The sequence below is a fragment of the Oncorhynchus nerka genome, linkage group LG7, assembly GCF_034236695.1.
Source record: "Oncorhynchus nerka isolate Pitt River linkage group LG7, Oner_Uvic_2.0, whole genome shotgun sequence".
NCBI classification, from domain to species: domain Eukaryota; kingdom Metazoa; phylum Chordata; class Actinopteri; order Salmoniformes; family Salmonidae; genus Oncorhynchus; species Oncorhynchus nerka.
Genome location: NC_088402.1, coordinates 14,331,322 through 14,353,821, shown reverse-complemented (window position 1 = coordinate 14,353,821; position 22,500 = coordinate 14,331,322). Strand labels below are relative to the sequence as shown.

Here is a 22,500-nt window from a genome sequence, read left to right as displayed (position 1 = left end):
TCACATTTCTTATCTACAAGACGGTGAGATTCTGGGCTGCTTAAAGCCATTATTTTCTCTCTCTTCTCTTCTGAGTGCTTCCTCTTTTTCTATTTCTCATTACATCCCTCCATCTCTTCGTCTTCAGAGTCCCCCTCTTTCTCTCTTTAAAGATGGCTGTCAAGTTAACTTTAAAGAATTAAGGAAATGAAATTGAAAGGTGCCTAATGTTTTAGTGCTGCAACAGGCAGGGTTAGGGACAGTCAGTGAGAGATACTTCTCTAAAATAAGACATGTGTTTTTCAACTGAAACCCTCAACCCTCCTAACTAGCCCTGGGGGTCTCTGGAGGACAGCGCTCCTTCCTCTCGACAGACAGACAGACAGACAGACAGACAGACAGACAGACAGACAGACAGACAGACAGACAGACAGACAGACAGACAGGAGTTTATTTGAATGATAAATCTCTATTGATAAACTGGGTAAATCAAAATGTAGCCGGTAACCGGAAAATAATACACATTTTCAAGGAACAGAAACAGACTATACTGTTTTATACTGTTCTATACTGTTTTATACTGTTCTATACTGTTCTATACTGTTTTATACTGTTCTATACTGTTTTATACTGTTCTATACTGTTTTATACTGTTTTAAACTGTTCTATACTGTTTTATACTGTTTTATACTGTTCTATACTGTTTTACACTGTTTTATACTGTTATATACTGTTTTATACTGTTTTATACTGTTCTATACTGTTTTATACTGTTCTATACTGTTTTATACTGTTTTATACTGGTTAATAATGTTCTATACTGTTTTATACTGTTCTATACTGTTCTATACTGTTTTATACTGTTCTATACTGTTCTATACGGTTTTATACTGTTTTATACTGTACTATACTGTTCTATACTGTTCTATACTGTTTTATACTGTTCTATACTGTTCTATACTGTTTTATACTGTTCTATACTGTTTTATACTGTTTTATACTGTTCTATACTGTTCTATACTGTTTTATACTGTTCTATACTGTTCTATACTGTTTTATACTGTTTTATACTGTTCTATACTGTTCTATACTGTTTTATACTGTAATATACTATTCTATACTGTTCTATACTGTTTTATACTGTTCTATACTGTTCCGGAACAGAGACGTTATTTCAAAAGCATGAGAACCGGTTACAGTTGTTTGCGATTGCTTACACACTTGTTGCGGAATTTGGCTCATTGTGTCAAAACTCTACAAATAAGACACCAAACTTGGAGATAAACATCTCACTTCTACGTCAAAATGAAACTGCAATCAAAACCTAACAATCCTTTTTCAAAATGGCATTTTTGCAACAAAATGATACACACAGGCACCATTTGAATGACTCTTTCAAAGCAGCAACAACACACTGATGGACTTTATACAAAACACTGCTTTAGTACTTTGTATGCCTTTTTCATGTTCTCATACAGGCTTCTGTGACAGATTGTTCCAGTACAGTACATCTACTCACATTTCAATTGCAATTTTTCTCGATTGCTTAAACACAAATAAATGGTCCCTTGTAACACAAAAATAGAAAAGCTTCAGAAAAAAAAAATTCAGTTAATTTTTTTGCCATTCTCCATTCTAAATGTCTGTATTATGGATGCTACCGTGTAGCGACTCAGGTTGGGCTGGACTCTCTGCCTCCCTCATCGTCAGGACATGATTTATGACATGGTCCACTAAAGTGGCCCTAATGTCTTCGGAAATATGTCTCCATCTATTGCATGGTCCCCTTCTTTGTGTGTGTGTGTGTGTGTGTGTGTGTGTGTGTGTGTGTGTGTGTGTGTGTGTGTGTGTGTGTGTGTGTGTGTGTGTGTGTGTGTGTGTGTGTGTGTGTGTGCGTGGGTGGGTGTTGCCAATTTCAGGTATGTTTTGCATTTTGAATATAAGTGTTTTCCCAATGATTGTAAGAGATTTCATTCTTGAAAAAAGTGTCTAATGTAAAAAACAGTGTGTAGTGTGTTGCAGAATTGCAAAGTGAAAAGCAGAAAATGTGTTTGTACTTTTTGTGCCTTTGTTTAAGGCGTGGTTAGGTTTTGGTGCCTTTGTTTAAGGCGTGGTTAGGTTTTGGTGCCTTTGTTTAAGGCGTGGTTAGGTTTTGGTGCCTTTGTTTAAGGCGTGGTTAGGTTTTGGTGCCTTTGTTTAAGGCGTGGTTAGGTTTTGGTGCCTTTGTTTAAGGCGTGGTTAGGTTTTGGTGCCTTTGTTTAAGGCGTGGTTAGGTTTTGGTGCCTTTGTTTAAGGCGTGGTTAGGTTTTGGTGCCTTTGTTTAAGGCGTGGTTAGGATTTGGTGCCTTTGTTTAAGGTGTGGTTAGGTTTTGGTGCCTTTGTTTAAGGCGTGGTTAGGATTTGGTGCCTTTGTTTAAGGCGTGGTTAGGATTTGGTGCCTTTGTTTAAGGCGTGGTTACAGAAGCTAAGGTTCTGATGCTTTTATCTAACCATTCACTTTCAGTGTGTAAGCAATCGGCAAAAACTGTAATAACATTAACTATGCAAAGCCCTCCCACTAAACCTCTTCCAGCACCTTGCCAGTTGGTTGGCTACCTGCCCTTCCCTCTCAAACAGGCTACTGTAGCCTCCTGAAGTTACAAGATAGATTCAGAGATTTTTTATTACAGAAGAATGGATTAACTTTTTCAATGCTAGTTAGGGTACTATAGTTATATATAGTTATAACATTTTACATTGGATTTATTAACTACAAGAAAGTAAGATGTGTTTTTAATTCTGGTGCAGACACAAGCTTGTTGGCTAGTTAGCTTCTCTGGTCCAACGTTAAGCCAACTCTGAAGTTTAAACATTCAAAGTTCCTCCATCAAAGCCGCTCCTCCGTAGGTATAATTCAGTGGGCCTAATTCAGATTCCCAGCGCTTCAAGCCAAGCCTCCTCCTTTACCCTCTCTCACTCTCCTCCGCAACATTTCAGTTGCATCTCATATCCAACACGAGTCTTTCCATCACGCATGTTAACAACACACTGAGCTATAGCTAGCCTGCTCAATAGCAATCTTGGTGAAGAAATGTAATATCGAGCTAAATGTTAAAAACACAGAAGAGAAAGGAATAATATAAGCCGGTACTTTTTTTGTGTTCCAACCAGTTCAGAACAGGATTTTGCTGTCAGAACAGTGGAACGGAACTTTAAAAATAATGGTCCTGCTCAGAACTAAACGATTGGAAAATAATTTTGGTTCCAACCCCTGGATGAAGCCTACAATCAGCAGCGGCACATGGGTAAAATCACTAAACCACTAAACAACTATTGATTTAGAACCACAGAGAGGTACCACAAGTCGCAAAGAAAACGGGAGCTGCCTCCACAATTCCAGCACCATTTCAACTTCAACATTTCAACATCATCAAATCACCTCTTCTTAGTCTAATACAGTGACAACTAAAAGATACCAAAAACTATTTAGTCCAATCAACGTCAGCTAAATATGATGTGGCTGTCCATGGTTCTGATTTCTGTGACGAAGCGGTCTATCACTCTGTCATACAGTACACGCTTTTAGTTTTTTGTTATCCTAGGCTACCTGGCTAAAATACGAAATCGAAATACGAAAATATGAAATCGGCATATTTTGCTATCCCTAACAAAGTTCTAAGGTCGTGAATTGATGTTTGCTTCAGCTGTAAGCTAGCAAGTAAAGTTAGCCTAGTACAATTACAGATGGAAGTTAACCGGTATCTTCTTGCATTAGGAAGTGGTCTAGCCTGTAGGGACATTGATAAGCCAACAGTAATGAACAGGTTCAGCATTTGTACATGTCGTGTTGCATTAATTAAGTGTGTTAAGTTCTGTGCAGTATGAGTGGGGAGCTAACAATACAGCCAGACAGCTGTAGCAATGAATGAGGAAGTTGAGCACACACTTTGCTCTTCACGCTATAAGGGGGCTGCACTGACAGACAGACTTCTCTCAATCACACGAGACACATTTGACAGAAATACTGAACGTAGTAAGAAATACTACTACCGAACCGCTAGTTTTTTTTGTATCAAAAAGTACAGAAGTTTTTGATATAGCGTGCAACACACATACACACAGCTGTGCCCTGCAGTGGCCTCTGTGAGAATGATTAGTGGCCTGCAGTGGCCTCTGTGAGAGTGATTAGTGGCCTGCAGTGGCCTCTGTGAGAATGATTAGTGTCCTGCAGTGGCCTCTGTGAGAGTGATTAGTGGCCTGCAGTGGCCTCTGTGAGAATGATTAGTGTCCTGCAGTGGCCTCTGTGAGAGTGATTAGTGTCCTGCAGTGGCCTCTGTGAGAGTGATTAGTGTCCTGCAGTGGCCTCTGTGAGAGTGATTAGTGGCCTACAGTGACCTCTGTGAGAGTGATTAGTGGCCTACAGTGACCTCTGTGAGAATGATTAGTGTCCTGCAGTGGTCTCTGTGAGAGTGATTAGTGCCCTGCAGTGGCCTCTGTGAGAGTGATTAGTACCCTGCAGTGGCCTCTGTGAGAGTGATTAGTGGCCTACAGTGACCTCTGTGAGAGTGATTAGTGGCCTACAGTGACCTCTGTGAGAATGATTAGTGTCCTGCAGTGGCCTCTGTGAGAGTGATTAGTGCCCTGCAGTGGCCTCTGTGAGAGTGATTAGTGCCCTGCAGTGGCCTCTGTGAGAGTGATTAGTGGCCTACAGTGACCTCTGTGAGAGTGATTAGTGGCCTGCAGTGACCTCTGTGAGAGTGATTAGTGGCCTGTAGTGACCTCTGTGAGAGTGATTAGTGTCCTGCAGTGGCCTCTGTGAGTGATTAGTGGCCTACAGTGACCTCTGTGAGAATGATTAGTGTCCTACAGTGGCCTCTGTGAGAGTGATTAGTGGCCTACAGTGACCTCTGTGAGAATGATTAGTGGCCTGCAGTGACCTCTGTGAGAGTGATTAGTGTCCTGCAGTGGCCTCTGTGAGAGTGATTAGTGGCCTGCAGTGACCTCTGTGAGAGTGATTAGTGTCCTGCAGTGGCCTCTGTGAGAGTGATTAGTGTCCTGCAGTGGCCTCTGTGATTAGTGGCCTACAGTGACCTCTGTGAGAATGATTAGTGTCCCGCAGTGGCCTCTGTGAGAGTGATTAGTGGCCTACAGTGACCTCTGTGAGAATGATTAGTGGCCTGCAGTGACCTCTGTGAGAGTGATTAGTGTCCTGCAGTGACCTCTGTGAGAGTGATTAGTGGCCTGCAGTGGCCTCTGTGAGAATGATTAGTGGCCTGCAGTGAACTCTGTGAGAGTGATTAGTGGCCTGCAGTGACCTCTGTGAGAATGATTAGTGTCCTGCAGTGGCCTCTGTGAGAGTGATTAGTGGCCTACAGTGACATCTGTGAGAATGATTAGTGTCCTGCAGTGACCTCTGTGAGAGTGATTAGTGGCCTGCAGTGACCTCTGTGAGAGTGATTAGTGTTGAACTCTGCCTACAGTTAATGTCACCCATCCCCATCATTGTCATGACAACGAGACATTTCCTGTCCCCTGTCAGTCTGTCCCACAGGCCACTGCTCACCCCACTGTCCTCTACTAGTCAGTCTGTCCCACAGGCCACTGCTCACCCCACTGTCCTCTACTAGTCAGTCTATCCCACAGGCCACTGCTCACCCCACTGTCCTCTACTAGTCAGTCTGTCCCACAGGCCACTGCTCACCCCACTGTCCTCTACTAGTCAGTCTGTCCCACAGGCCACTGCTCACCCCACTGTCCTCTATCTCCCTTTGCTCTGCATAGCCCTCCCAGAACACACACGTAGGCATATACAAAATGATATGCACTCAAGCACACCCACATCCTGTTGCTTCTTCTTCGTCCAACCAGGAGACCAGAACCTATTCATATGGGATTAAAGCAAAGCAGTGTACTATTGACAATAAGAAATGAAGCCTTCACAGGGTCTAATGATTAACAGTGCAGCAGCTGCTGTTTTACACACACACACACACACACACACACACACACACACACACACACACACACACACACACACACACACACACACACACACACACACACACACACACACACAGACAGATTATTTCAACCAAGAAATATGTCCCATCCAGGCCTCCTGAGTGGCACAGTGGTCTAAAGCACCGTGTTGCAGTGCTAACCATGCCACTACAGATCCTGGTTCGATTACAGGTTGTGTTGCATCTGACCGGGAGACCCACGAGGCGGCACACAATTGGCCCATCGTTGTCCGGGTTAAGGGAGGGTTTGGCCGGCAGGGATGTTCTCGTCCCATCGTGCTCTAGCAACTCCAGTGGCGGGCTGGGTGCCTGCACGCTGACACGGTCGCCATGGGGAACGGTGTTTCCTCCGACACAGTGGTGCGGCTAGCTTCCGGGTTAGGTGGGCATTGTTGCTTGGCGGGAGTCATGTTTTGGAGGACGCACGGCTCCTGACCTTTGCCTCTCCCGAGTCCGTACAGGAGTTGCAGCGACGGGACAAGACTGTAACTACCAATTGGTGAGAAAATGGGTTTTAAAAAAGACCACATCAAGTTTAAAACACCACACCACCTGCCTTTCTCTCTCTATAAAACACCACACCACCTGCCCTTCTCTCTCTATAAAACACCACACCGCCTGCCTTTCTCTCTCTATAAAACACCACACCGCCTGCCTTTCTCTCTCTATAAAACACCACACCGCCTGCCTTTCTCTCTCTATAAAACACCACACCGCCTGCCTTTCTCTCTCTATAAAGCCAGTGAAGGAACTGAGACAGTAAAACAAACCAAATGTAACTGTAGCTCTCACACACAACGTTCCTAGACTAAAAGGTTGAAGCTGCACTTATGGGGCTCAAAATGGGGGTTTGGATGGCTGGCAGCAGATTCATAAAAGAGGGCCATATCCCCCTTCTATTTCTCTTCCGGCTCTCTCTCAGTAGTGTCTCATGGGCTGAGGCACGGGGCCCTTGCTCTGCATGAATGGCATGCTGCTGTGCTCTGCCATGCTCCACTGTGTTCTGCTCCACTGTGTGTCCTTGGTTCAGCTAGCACACAAACAATACTGTCTGTGTCAACCATTAACACACTGTAGTCTCTAGAGAGACTTCTCCCTCCCTCTATTTTTCTCTGCAGGCTAACACTCTTTCTCAACCCCATCTATTTCCCTCCATCTGGCCAACACTGAGAAAGAGGAAGCTTATTCATCATTATAATATGAAGATAATTTGTCACTTCTCCATTTGGAGAGAGTGAGAAAGTTAACCCTTTACACTTGTACCAGTATACGGGTTGAAAATGGCTGTACAGTAAAATTACAGCAAACATGGGTAGTCCTGCGGACGTGCTTCTACACCTGCATTGCTACACCTGCATTGCTACACCTGCATTGCTTGCTGTTTGGGGTTTTAGGCTGGGTTTCTGTACAGCACTTTGAGATATCAGCTGATGTACGAAGGGCTATATAAATACATTTGATTTGATTTAGGCGATGTTCCCATTCGGTCCCTTAATTAAGGGCTTCGGTGCGACGTTATCCACTGACATTCTGTGAACGTTCTAATGAGAACGTTGCGTGATGGTCCCAAGGAAACGTTCTCTGGGGGGCCTTTGTCTGGTTCCCTGTATGTTCCCAGGACGTCACGGAGGACCATGGCAGGACCTTTTTAAGGACGTTCTCAGAAATGTCATTTTACTAGGCCATAAGACATCGCGTGATGGTCCCAAGGGAACATTTTATGGGGGACTTTTGAATAGTTCCCGGTTTTTAGGATGTTCCTGGGATGTTGTGTCATGGTCCACTGAACGTTCTTGGGACGTTGCGTCGTGGTCCCCTGGAGGTTTTTTGCCTAGTTCACTTTCTTAGGACATCCCAACCGGGGACTAGACAAAACCTCCATTAGATCATGACACAACGTCCCAAGAATGTCCTAAAATTGTCCCCAAAATTGTCCCCCCCGAGACCAACCGGGAACTAGACAAAACCTCCAGGGACCATGACACAACGTCCTGACGACTATAGGCGACAATTTCGTGATATCCTAGAGACGTCCTAACAACTCACTATTGTTTGCAGGGATGCTATACTGTAACGATTATCTTCGGGTGAAAGAGAGGAGGACCAAAATGCAGCGTGATGATTATCCATATTTAATAGGAAACTTAAACAATGAACAAAAAAAACGACAAAAAATGAACGAAGACGAAAGTCCCGTAACTGGAACACTAACACTGGAACACTGGAAACAGGAACAATCACCCACAAAATACCCACAGAATATGGCTTCCTAAATATGATTCCCAATCAGAGACAACGATAGACAGCTGCCTCTAATTGAAAACCAATCTAGGCAACCATAGACTTACAAAAACACCTAGATAGGAAACACCCCCATAAACATACAAAACCCCTAGACAATGAAAAAACACATACATCACCCATGTCACACCCTGACCTAACTAAAATAACAAAGAAAACAAAGAATACTAAGGTCAGGATGTGACATATACATCACGCTTCACAGCTCTGTATGGTTTTTGACTGACAGACATTTTGAACTTGAGCGTGACAAGAAGTTGCCCCCATCCCTCCTGATAATTGGGCAACTTTTGAACATGTTTTTGTTGTCTGATTGAGGGAAATGCTCTAAATTAAGATGACTCAATGTATTTGAAAGATGAGATATTGAGGATTAAAATAAATACCACTTTGACGTCATACAAGCAAGCCAAACACCTGTGCGTCCAAATGCGCACTTCACATCACAGAACTCATGTCATATACAATGTCAACGTTTATGATCAACGTGTTTGATGTACAGTTACAAGATTACATGTGATAACCTGAGTTGTTCTGAACACAATGAGCCTATGTTTGTTTATTGTGATGTAAAGCCATGTTTGTGATGGCTTTATAGAACCTGCCATCACATGGCTGTAGAGTTATTCATCCAAAAGAACCCAGAGAGTGTTCTTCAATGGAAGCTTCTCTAACATCAGATATGTACAGTGCGGTGACCCTCAGGGCAGTTGCCTTGGGCCATTGCTCTTCACTATTTTTTCCAAATGATTTGCCACTGGTCTTACACAAAGCTAGAGTGACTATGTATGCAGATGATTCCACACTCTACATTTCAGCACCCAAAGCCAGTGACATCACTGACATTCTAAACAAGGAGTTACAGTCAGTATCAGAATGGGTGATTAATAATAATTAATAATAATTAATAGTCTTAAATACATCGACAGCTAAAAGCGTTGTGATTGGTTGAAAACATTCTCTAAGACCTAAACCTCAACTGGAGTTGTGTATAAAGGGTGTGACCATTGAACAAGTTCAGGAAGCTAAACTCCCAGGTATAACATTATATAGTCAATTATCATGGTCAAGTCATATTGACTAAGTTGTTGTGAAGATAGGGAGGGGTCTGTCTGTTTATAAAAAGATGCTCTGTGTTTTTGAAACAAAAATCTACTGTACTAGTTGTTCAGACTCTGGTCTTGTCTCATCTTGATTACTGTCCAGTAATATGGTCAAGTGCAGCAAAGAAAGACCTAACGAAGGTGGAGCTGACTCAGAACAGAGCAGCACACCTTGCCTGTCATCACCAACATGCATGTCAGTCTGTCCTGGTTGAGGGTTGACGAGAGATGAACTGCTTCTCTTCTCGTTTTTATTAGAAATATTACCATGATTAAAATTCCAGATTGTCTGTATAATAAAATAATATTCAGCTCAGACACCCATACATACCCCACAAGACATGTCACCAGGGGTCTCTTCAGACACCCATACATACCCCACAAGACATGTCACCAGGGGTCTCTTCAGACACCCATACATACCCCACAAGACATGTCACCAGGGGTCTCTTCAGACACCCATACATACCCCACAATACACGTGATCATGGGTCTCTTCAGACACCCATACATACCCCACAAAGCATGTCACCAGGGGTCTCTTCAGACACCCATACATACCCCACAAGACATGTCACCAGGGGTCTCTTCAGACACCCATACATACCCCGCGAGACATGTCACCAGGGGTCTCTTCAGACACCCATACATACCCCACGAGACATGTCACCAGGGGTCTCTTCATACACCTATACATACCCCACAAGACACGTGATCATGGGTCTCTTTAGACACCCATACATACCCCACAAGACATACCACCAGGGGTCTCTTCACAGTCCCCAAATCCAAAACTAATTCACAGCAACGCATTGTATTATAGAGCCATGATTGCATGGAACGTCCTTCAATCTCCCATTACTCAAGGAAACAGCTAAAGGACCTTCAAATACAGATTAAACAACATTTCATGGAACGGTGGGGACTGTGAGGGGACAGAAACATACGCACACACAGACACACACACAAACACACACAGAAACACACAGACACACACATACACACACACAAACACACAGACACACAGACATGCTCTAACACATGTATTATTAGCAGACATGCTCCTAACACTGTTTGTCTGATTGCCGTATTAGACTTGTGTGTCTCTGTGTCTCTGTGAGACTCTGCATGTCTCTGCGCATGTGACTCTGTGTGTCTCTTCGTGTCCTGAATGCACTCTGTGAGACTGACTCCTTTCTCTGTGATTCTCAGACTCAGACTCTGCATGTTAAGATCTGTTTGTCTGAATTGCCGTGTGTCTCTGTGTGTTTCTGTGAGACTCTGCGTTTCTCTGTGAGACTCTGTGTGTCTCTTCCTGTCTCTGTATGTTTCTGTGAGACTGTGTCTCTGCGTGTCTCTGTGAGACTGTGTGTCTGCGTGTCTCCGCGTGTTTCTGTGAGACTCTGTGTGTCTCTGAATGTCTCTGCGTGTTTCCGAGGGGACATATTTTGCTAGTCGTTGACTTTGATATTATCAGTCAGTTGAGTGTGAATGCACACATGCCTGTTGATAAAACAGATGAAAAAACAAGAGACCCGCTATCCCCCAGAAAGGAATCCAAGACACAGTACAGACACAAAGGCTGAAATATTCTTGGAGGATCCAAGCAAGAGAATGTTTTATTGCGTTTTAGTTTGAGGCGACTCCCAATCCTCCCTAATATGGTAGCAGTGGTGGAAAAAGCACCCAATTGTCATACTTGAGTAAAAGTAAAGATACTAGAAAATTACTGAAGTAAAAGTGAAAGTCACCCAGTAAAATACTACTAAAGTCTTAAAGTATTTGGGTTTAAATATAACTAAGTATTAAAAAGTAAATGTAATTGCTAAAATATACTTAAGTATCAAAAGTACAAGTATAAATCATTTCACGTTCCTTATATTAAGCAAACCAGATGGCATGATTACATTTTTTTAAATGATTTTACGGATAGCCAAGGGCACACTCCAACACTCAGACATCATTTACAAATGAAGCATTTGTGTTTAGTGAGTCCACCAGATCAGAGGCAGTAGGGATGACCAGGGCCCTCATTTATCAATGTTGCGTAGAAAACCTTCTAAACTAACTCGCACGAAGAACATTTAGAATGTTCGCAAGTACAAAAAAGTTGGTATTTATCAATTTGCTCGTAATCTTGATTTACACACACCTGTAAGTATTTTGTCTTGATAAATCAGACACGTTCTAAAACACTGTGCTAGTGCACGTGACGTCACATTTAACATGAAGAACCGCCCTAAATGACCAATTATGGTCACAACCCTTCCCTTTAAAGCTGGAAGAAATGTCACAAATTTATGTCCGTCAACATGGAGAAATCAAAGAAGACTAAGAAAAACACATTTTTCAGATGCATAAATAGAACCTTTGATTACCGAAGTGGAAGCAAAACAGCCATATTTGTTGGAGCCCTCAGCAATGGCTTGACGAATAAGAGAAAACATATTGCTCGTGAGCAGGTTAGAGCTGTGGTCAATTCTGCCTCATCTGAGTGCAGAACAGTTAACCTCTTGAACCTCTGGGGGCAATATTTCATTTTTGGATGAAAAACGTTCCCGTTTTAAACAAGATATTTTGTCACGAAAAGATGCTCGACTATGCATATAATTGACAGCTTTGGAAAGAAAACACTCTGACGTTTCCAAAACTGCAAAGATATTGTCTGTGAGTGCCACAGAACTAACGCTACAGGCGAAACCAAGATGAAATTTCATACAGGAAGTGAGCCAGATTTTTGAGGCGATGTGTTCCAATGTCTCCTTATATGGCTGTGAACGCGCAAGGAATGAGCCTACACTTTCTGTCGTTTCCCCAAGGTGTTTGCAGCATTGTGACGTATTTGTAGGCATATCATTGGAAAATTGACCATAAGAGACTACATTTACCAGGTGTCCGCTCGGTGTCCTCCGTCGAAACTATTGCGTAATCTCCAGGTGCAGTGCATTTTTCCATTTTGAACAGAGGAGAAACCAAACTGCCACGAGTGACTTATCATCGAATAGATATGTGAAAAACACCTTGAGGATTGATTCTAAACAACGTTTGCCATGTTTCTGTCGATATTATGGAGTTAATTTGGAAAAAAGTTAGCGTTGTAATGACTGAATTTTCGTGTTTTTTTCTTAGCCAAACGTGATGAACAAAACGGAGCGATTTCTCCTACACAAATAATATTTTTGGAAAAACTGAACATTTGCTATCTAACTGAGAGTCTCCTCATTGAAAACATCCGAAGTTCTTCAAAGGTAAATGATTTTATTTGAATGCTTTTCTTGTTTTTGTGAAAATGTTGTCTGCTGAATGCTAGGCTTAATGCTATGCTAGCTATCAATACTCTTACATAAATGCTTGTGTAGCTATGGTTGAAAAGCATTTTTTGAAAATCTGAGATGACAGTGTTGTTAAAAGGCTAAGCTTGTGAGCCAATATATTTATTTAATTTCATTTGCGATTTTCATGAATAGTTAACGTTGCGTTATGGTAATGAGCTTGAGGCTATAATTACGCTCCCGGATACGGGATTGCTCGTCGCAACAGGTTAATGAAATTGAAAAGAAATGGTTTGATTTGAAAACACATGCAAAATGGTTTAATTATGATCCACAAAAGGGATATAAGTGCCACAGGAGGAGGACAGAGTGACTCTTCACTGTCTGCTATGGACCAGCACATTGGCACCAAAATTGGAGAGACCTCAGTCTGGCATCACATTTGTGATGGTGATACTGAGGACACTCTCCCAGACCCTGAATGAATACCAAACAAACCAACTGATGGTGATAGTGAGGACCCTCTCCCAGACCCTGAAGGAATACCAGACACACTAACTGATGGTAAGTCAAGCTTTATTTTCACAACCATCTTCAGACATGGACCACATCTCAATATTTTTTCTTGACAATAAATATAACAAATATATGTAACTAAATAAATGTTACAAAATTAATATAACAAAAATTACAAAACATGAAATCTTGACAGATGTGGGTGATTTGCCAGACCCCTCATCCCCAGGCCTACCAGAAGGGGGTACTCTGACCCCTCAGTCCCAGGCCTACCAGAAGGGGGTCATCTGACCCCTCAGTCCCAGGCCTACCAGAAGGGTGTCCTCTGACCCCTCTGTCCCAGGCCTACCAGAAGGGGGTCCTCTGACCCCTCTGCCCCAGGCCTACCAGAAGGGTGTCCTCTGACCCTTCTGCCCCAGGCGTACCAGAAGGGTGTCCTCTGACCCCTCATCCCCAGGCCTACCAGAAGGGGGTCCTCTGACCCCTCAGTCCCAGGCCTACCAGAAGGGTGTCCTCTGACCCCTCAGTCCCAGGCCTACCAGAAGGGTGTCCTCTGACCCCTCATCCCCAGGCCTACCAGAAGGGTGTCCTCTGACCCCTCTGCCCCAGGCCTACAAGAAGGGTGTCCTCTGACCCCTCTGCCCCAGGCCTACCAGAAGGGTGTCCTCTGACCCCTCTGCCCCAGGCCTACCAGAAGGGTGTCCTCTGACCCCTCTGCCCCAGGCCTACCAGAAGGGGGTCCTCTGACCCCTCTGCCCCAGGCCTACCAGAAGGGTGACCTCTGACCCCTCTGCCCCAGGCCTACCAGAAGGGTGTCCTCTGACCCCTCATCCCCAGGCCTACCAGAAGGGTGTCCTCTGACCCCTCTGCCCCAGGCCTACCAGAAGGGGGTCCTCTGACCCCTCAGTCCCAGGCCTACCAGAAGGGGGTCCTCTGACCCCTCAGTCCCAGGTCTACCAGAAGGGTGTCCTCTGACCCCTCATCCCCAGGCCTACCAGAAGGGTGTCCTCTGACCCCTCTGCCCCAGGCCTACCAGAAGGGTGTCCTCTGACCCCTCTGCCCCAGGCCTACCAGAAGGGTGTCCTCTGACCCCTCTGCCCCAGGCCTACCAGATGGGTGACCTCTGACCCCTCATCCCCAGGCCTACCAGAAGGGGGTCCTCTGACTCCTCTGCCCCAGGCCTACCAGAAGGGTGTCCTCTGACCCCTCTGCCCCAGGCCTACCAGAAGGGTGTCCTCTTTGGCGAGCGCTTCAGCTGCTCCGCTATGTTTTGTCTGACGCAGTCCTGAAACAACAACAACAGATCAACACATCAATTCTTGGACTCAAACCGCAGCTGGAGGATGTACACAACGACCTGAGAATTCAATCGATCATTGAAAGAACTTGTTGATTGTGTCAAACATGTGAGACAATAAATTCTGGTGCAATGTCAATGTGTTTTCCTTGTTGATTTGATTACAATATTTGGAAGAACAGATACCTAAAAGCGTTGTATGATGTTGACTCTGGTCCTCAGTGCCAGAGCTATGGGTGGTGGGAAACACTCCCTGTCAGGCATGGGCTCACCGGGTCTGAGTGGATCATTCAGTGGAATGCCATTTTTGATTGTAATGTTGTGGAGCACACTGCAAGCCTTGACAATGTAGCAAACCTAAAAAGGAATTATGCACATTGTATTACATTCACGTAATGGCATTTGAAGGAATATCATTTCAGAGGCAAACTTTGCTATGCTGGTATTGCAGTGTGTCTCCTGTCCCAGACAAGCACAACGCCCTTTCAGCAGGCCTATGGTGCGCTCCACTGTTGTTCTGGTGTGTGTGTGGGCTTGGTTGTACCTGGCCTCTTGTTGGCTTGAGGGGTTTGTGAGTCAGCAGCCATGTTGTTCATAGGTCTCCTGCAGTTATGAACACAACATTCAGATATTGTTTCCCAGTAGAGGTCTAACAATAAAACCTTGCAAATAAAACAAGTCACTTACCAATGAGCCGTCCGTCCTCAACAGATCCTTCCTGGAGGTTAAGGCCCAACTGAGCTGTTCTGCACAATGAATGAATCATGTGTCCCACCTGGCCATCTGGCCACCACATTCAACAAAGCCAAATGTGAATCACAGATGACCTGCACGTTGACAGAATGGAAACCTTTTCTGTTGACTAAGTTCAATTCGTTCAATGATGGTGCTTTTATTGTGATGTGGATGCAGTCAATTGTTCCTGCGACTTTTGTAAATCCAGAAATCCCTTTTCACTCTGGCCTGTTGCACAGCAGTGAAGGAAACTGTATGTATTGTGGGGGTCAATTAAATAATACCACGAAGGACTGCAGGAAATATCCGGCTCATGGTTGGTTGTGAAATGCCAGATCGATCCGCAATCTACCCGTTGGAATGTTCCAGTGGCCATAAATCCCAGGGTGGAGAGGACTTGGGTTTGCACTGGGTTGGTATTGGTGCGTTTCGTCTCCCTTTCTAATACTGGAGAGAGTTGGTCGCAGCGATACAATAAAACATGCCCTGGAAAACTACATCTACTAATAAACCAAGCGTCGCAAGTCAGCAAAAATAAATCTGCACGCTCATTGAAAACACTCTCCCTGTGTAATGCAGCTTGTGTCAGATCCTCCACCAAGTCACAACGCCTCAGTGTTGCCTTTTATGTTATTTAACTGGTTTAACTCAATTGCCTCCGACCTTACATTCCACTCTCTTTCAAATTGACTTTATTATTCAATTCGGCTTAAATGGTTTCATGTTTATGAATTCGTCAACACCCCTGAGAAAACTATTAGCAACTTAAGTGTCTATAAAAGAAATACATTAATGAACTATTCATGTGATATCTTTTTTCTTCATAGTTGATGATTTGGTCCAGTATGTCAATCCTTTCTCCATTTGGTGGATGGTTTTTCATTAGACGTTTGACTTTTCTACAACAAGGTGCTGTGGGTACTCATGGTCAAGAGGTGTGCTTAAATGTACGCACATTCTCAAGTATAAGTACAAACGGATAACTTCCACACTTTGCTTAGACATTCTGGCACGCATGGTTTACAAACATGTCTGTTCATACACAACATTGATAAATGAGGGCCCTGGGATGCTATCTTGATAAGTGAATGAATTACAACCTTTTCTTGTCCTGCTAAGCATTCCAAATACTGGAGGACTTTTGTGTGTCAGGGAAAATGTATGGAGTAAAAAACACATTTTTATATCTTTATTTAACCAGGAAAGTCAATTAAGAACAAATTCTTATTTTCAATGACAGCCTAGGAACACCCTGTTCAGGGGCAGAATGACAGATTTGTGCCGTGTCAGCTCGGGGATTTGAACTTGTAACCTTTTGTTAACTAGTCCAACTCTCTAACCACTAGGCTACCCTGCCGCCCCACATTATTTTCTTTAGTAATGTAGTGAAGTAAAAGTTGTCAAAAATATAAATAGTAAAGTAAAGTACAGATACCCCCAAAAAACTATTGGAGTAGTACTTTAAAGTATTTTTTATTTGAAGTACTTTACACCACTGTAGATAGGGAAGTAAAAAACACTGAGATGTCTTTGAGCCAGAGGCTGTGGCTGCATGCAGGCTCTAGCTGCTGTGTCTTTGTAAATCAGAGGTGCAGATTAGGCATGGATAGAATACAATATAGAATGGAATACACACACGCACACGTACGCACGCACGCACACATACACACACACACACACACACACCCTACATCTTCATCACAACAGACACATACATCACAGAAGAAGGTCCCCATCACCAGTTGGCCACCCATATATCACCTGCTCTGACACTAGCCTGGCGGACACTGCAAAGCCATGGGCTATTAATACATGGACACATGCACACTATCAATATAGCGGCAGCAGCGAGAGTAGAAATGTGATCCCTCTTTACAAGACCCCCTCAGCTCCATTAGCACCAGGCTGATTTATTAAACCTGTGTGTGTGTGTGTGTGTGTGTGTGTGTTAACACTGTCTAGGCCGGCTTTGAGTTAGGGATGTGGATGGATGGGGTGCAGGGTTAAGGAGGGCTGAGACAGAGGTATAGGGGTGGGGTGGTGCATAGCTCCACCAGGGTCTGTCCCCTCTCACCCCTCCCTGGCTGATTGGGAGTGAGAGTGATGGAGGAGAGGAAGGTGTTGGGATGACAGTAATAGAGGAGTGAGAGGAGTGAGAGGAGGAAGAGGGTGGTGGATGGGAGGCAAGTAATAGAAGTGCTGCTCTGCAGATGCTGTTTGACCTTTGAAACAGCACAATTTATCAGACACAGAGTTCCACAGGGTAGGAATCTATCATGCAGACTCCTCCACAGAGCCCCATAGGGTAGGAATCTATCATACAGACTCCTCCACAGAGCCCCACAGGGTAGGAATCTATCATGCAGACTCCTCCACAGAGCCCCATAGGGTAGGAATCTATTATGCAGACTCCTCCACAGAGCCCCACAGGGTAGGAATCTATCATGCAGACTCTTCCACAGAGTTTCCACAGGGTAGGAATCTATCATGCAGACTCTTCCACAGAGTTTCCACAGGGTAGGAATCTATCATGCAGACTCCTCCACAGAGTTTCCACAGGGTAGGAATCTATCATGCAGACTCCTCCACAGAGTTTCCACAGGGTAGGAATCTATCATGCAGACTCCTCCACAGAGTTTCCACAGGGTAGGAATCTATCATGCAGACTCCTCCACAGACTTTCCACAGGGTAGGAATCTATCATGCAGACTCCTCCACAGAGCCCCACAGGGTAGGATTCGATCATGCAGCCTTGATTGGACATTATTTGGCAAGGCACAAACCTGTCTATATAAGTTCCCAGTGCATGTCAGGTATCAGTGCATGTCAGAGCCAAATTGAAGCCATGAGGTCGAAGGAATTGTCCGTAGATCTCTGAGACAGGATTGTGTCAAGGCACAGGTCTGGGGAAGGTTACCAACAAATTTCTGCAATAATGAAGGTCCCCAAGAACACAGTGGCCTCCATTACTCTTAAATGGAAGACGTTTGGAACCACCAAGACTCTTCCTAGAGCTGGCCGCCCGGCCAAACTGAGCAATCCGTGGAGAAGGGCCCTGATGGTCACTCTGACAGAGCTCCAGAGTTCCTCTGTGGAGATGGGAGAACATTCCAGAAGGACAACCATCTTTGCAACACTCCACCAATCAGGTCTTTATGGTTGAGTGGCCAGATGGATATTGAACATAACTGGAGAGACCTGAAAATAGCTATGCAGCAACGCTCCTCATCCAACCTGACAGAGCTTGAGAGGATCTACAGAGAAGAATGGGAGAAACTCCCCAGATAGAGATGTGCCAAGCTTGTAGCGTCATACCCAAGAAGACTCGTGGATGTAATCGTAGCTAAAGGTGCTTCAACAAAGTACTGAGTAAAGGGTCTGAATACTTAGGTAAATGTCATATTTCAAGTTTTTTTTGTTGATACATTTACAAACAATTATAAAAAACAGTTTTTGCTTTGTCATTTACTTGGCTCATCGCGCTCTAGCGACTCCTTGTGGCGGGCTGGTCGCCTGCAAGCTGACTTCGGTCGTCAGTTGAACGGTGTTTCCTCCGACACGTTGGTAGGGCTGGGTTCCCGGGTTAAACTGGAGGGTGTTAAGGAGCGAGGCTTGCCGGGTCATGTTTCAGAGGATGCATGACTCGACCTTCGCCTCTCCCGAGCCCGAGCCCGTTGGGGAGTTGCAGCAATGAGACAAGATAGTAATTGGATCGCAATTGGATATCAAGAAAAACAGGGTTCAAATACCCTCATACCGTCAAAACGTCGAAAAATATTGTGATATGATATTTTTCTCATATCACCGAGCCCTGTCTCTCTCTCTCTTCTCTTTATGTCTCTGTCAATGTCTCTCCTTCCCCCCCATGGGGTTTCTTCCTTCATATTAGGCCTGGGCAAATACAACACATCTCACTAGATATGGTGAAATATGGAACCAGCGCTCTGAGGGAGCATATCAGTAGAGACAGCATGGAGGATGAAAGAGACAGCAACAGAAGACACAGAAAAATGAAATAGAAATGATGGACAGAGAGAAATCCCATTGAACATTTAAATATTCTAACATACAGTCATGGCCAAAAGTTTTGAGAATGACACAAATATTAATTTTCACATGTTTGCTGCTTCAGTGTCTTTAGATATTTTTGTCAGATGTTACAATGGAATACTGAAGTATAATTACAAGCATTTCATAAGTGTCAAAGGCTTTTATTGACAATTATATGAAGTTGATGCAAAGAGTCAATATTTGCAGTGTTGACCCTTCTTTTTCAAGACCTCTGCAATCCGCCCTGGCATGCTGCCAATTAACTTCTGGGCCACATCCTGACTGATGGCAGCCCATTCTTGCATAATTAATGCTTGGAGTTTAACAGAATTTGTGGGTTTTTGTTTGTCTGTCACGTTCGTCGTAACGATGAGACCAAGGCGCAGCGTGATTTGAATACATTCTTCTTTATTTACGAAGAACACGAAGAACACTAAACAAACTAACAAAATAACAAAACCAACGTGAAGCTAATAATAACGAGTGCTGACATGCAACTACACATAGACCAAAATGGAAAATGGCAACCTAAATAGGATCCCCAATCAGAGACAACAACAAACAGCTGCCTCTGATTGGGAACCAATTCAGGCCACCATAGACCTACATTTACCTAGACAAACCAAATCCCCATAGATGTACAACAAACCAGAGACACACATACCACCCTCATCACACCCTGACCTAACCAAAATAATAAAGAAAACAAAGATAACTAAGGTCAGGGTGTGACATTGTCCACCCGCCCCTTGAGGATTGTTCTCAATGGGATTAAGGTTTGGGGAGTTTCCTGGCCATGGACCCAAAATATCTATGTTTTGTTCCCCGAGCCACTTAGTTATCACTTTTGCCTTATGGCAAGGTGCTCCATCATGCTGGAAAAGGTATTGTTCGTAACCAAACTGTTCCTGAATGGTTGGGAGAAGTTGCTCTTGGAGGATGTGTTGGTACCATTCTTTATTCATGGCTGTGTTCTTAGGCAGTATTGTGAGTGAGCCCACTCCCTTGGCTGAGAAGCAACCCCACACATGAATGTTCTCAGGATGCTTTACTGTTGGCATGACACAGGACTGATGGTAGCACTCACCTTGTCTTCTCCGGACAAGCTTTTTTCCGGATGCCCCAAACAATCGGAAAGGGGATTCATCAGAGAAAATGACTTTACCCTAGTCCTCAGCAGTCCAATCTCTGTACCTTTTGCAGAATATCAGTCTGTCCCTGATTTATTCCTGGAGAGAAGTGGCTTCTTTGCTGCCCTTCTTGACACCAGGCCTTCCTCCAAAAGTCTTCGCCTCACACCTGATGCAGATGCACTCACACCTGCCTGCTGCCATTCCTGAGCTCTGTACTGGTGGTGCCCCGATCCAGCAGCTGAATCAACTTTAGGAGATGGTCCTGGCGCTCGCTGGACTTTCTTGGTTGCCCTGAAGCCTTCTTCACAACAGTTGGAGTATATGCAATCTTACTGGCAGTAATATCCTTGCCTGTGAAGCCCTTTTTGTGCAAAGCAATGATGACGGCACGTGTTTCCTTGCAGGTAACCATGTTTGACAGAGGAAGAACAATGATTCCAAGCACCACCCTCCTTTTGAAGCTTCCAGTCTGTTATTCAAACTCAATCAGCATGACAGAGTGATCTCCAGCATTGTCCGCGTCAACATTCACACCTGTGTCCTTTTGTGGCAGGGCTGAAATGCAGTGGGAATGTTTTTGGGGGGATTCAGTTCATTTGCATGGAAAAGAGGGACTTTGCAATTAATTGCAATTCATTTGATCATTCTTCCTAACATTTTGGAGTATATGCAAATTGCCATCATACAAACTGAAGCAGCAGACTGTGAAAATGTATATTTGTGTCATTCTCAAAACTTTTGGCTACGACTGTAGGTTATAGATAGAGGATGTGGTTATAATGTAGCTATAGTTATAGTGTAGCTGTAGTTATAATGTAGCTGGAGTTATAATGTAGCTGTTGTTATAATGTAGCTGTAGTTATAATGTAGCTGTAGTTATAATGTAGCTGTAGTTATAATGTAGCTGTAGTTATAATGTAGCTGTAGTTATAATGTAGCTGTTTGTTATAATGTAGCTGTAGTTATACCGTAGCTGTTTGTTATAATGTAGCTGTAGTTATACCGTAGCTGTAGTTATAATGTAGCTGTACTTATAACGTAGCTGTTTGTTATAATGTAGCTGTAGTTATAATGTAGCTGTACTTATAACGTAGCTGTTTGTTATAATGTAGCTGTAGTTATACCGTAGCTGTAGTTATAATGTAGCTGTTTGTTATAATGTAGCTGTAGTTATAATGTAGCTGTAGTTATAATGTAGCTGTAGTTATAATGTAGCTGTAGTTATAACGTAGCTGTTTGTTATAATGTAGCTGTAGTTATAATGTAGCTGTAGTTATAATGTAGCTGTACTTATAACGTAGCTGTTTCTTATAATGTAGCTGTAGTTATAACGTAGCTGTAGTTATAATGTAGCTGTTTGTCATAATGTAGCTGTAGTTATAATGTAGCTGTAGTTATAATGTAGCTGTAGTTATAATGTAGCTGTACTTATAATGTAGCTGTAGTTATAATGTAGCTGTAGTTATAATGTAGCTGTAGTTATAATGTAGCTGTTTGTTATAATGTAGCTGTAGTTATAATGTAGCTGTTTGTTATAATGTAGCTGTAGTTATAATGTAGCTGTTTGTTATAATGTAGCTGTAGTTATAATGTAGCTGTACTTATAACGTAGCTGTAGTTATAATGTAGCTGTAGTTATAATGTAGCTGTAGTTATAATGTAGCTGTAGTTATAATGTAGCTGTAATTATAATGTAGCTGTAGTTATAATGTAGCTGTACTTATAACGTAGCTTTAGTTATAATGTAGCTGTAGTTATAATGTAGCTGTAGTTATAATCAGAACAGAATGAGTGAGCCAACTGTGTGCATCAGAGCAGCAGATATAGAGCTGTTGGCAAATCTGTTGAAGTCACAGAGGCTTCCACTGGAATCTGAATAGAAATGAGCCAATTAGCAGGTGGTGTGTGTGTCTGTCTGTCCGCAGACACAGCTGACATTTCCAAGGTGCCCAACATCGCTGTAGGCAAATCCCTTCTCCCACTGATAATCTGGTGTGGAGCAGAGATGGAAGGAGATGTCACTCAAACGCAGTATCCACAACGGTGATTAAAGTGTCTGACAGACCACACACACACACACACACACACACACACACACACACACACACACACTAC

The 22,500-nt window shown here is 43.6% G+C and overlaps 1 protein-coding gene and 1 long non-coding RNA gene across 6 annotated transcripts in view; both read right to left on the bottom strand.

The window, feature by feature from the left end:
* The window catches only part of LOC115117121 (phosphoprotein associated with glycosphingolipid-enriched microdomains 1-like), a 111,279-nt gene that overhangs the window by 27,421 nt on the left and 61,358 nt on the right, over nucleotides 1-22,500 (bottom strand). The window lies entirely within an intron of this gene.
* LOC115117119 (uncharacterized) lies at nucleotides 13,214-21,286 on the bottom strand. Of its 2 annotated transcripts, XR_003861659.2 has the most exons (3): nucleotides 15,012-21,244; nucleotides 14,654-14,824; nucleotides 13,214-14,455 (listed from the first exon to the last, which is right to left on the bottom strand). It is a non-coding gene; the product is annotated as an uncharacterized LOC115117119 (long non-coding RNA). The 2 variants fall into 2 exon arrangements; XR_010464280.1 differs by having other exon boundaries at nucleotides 14,654-21,286.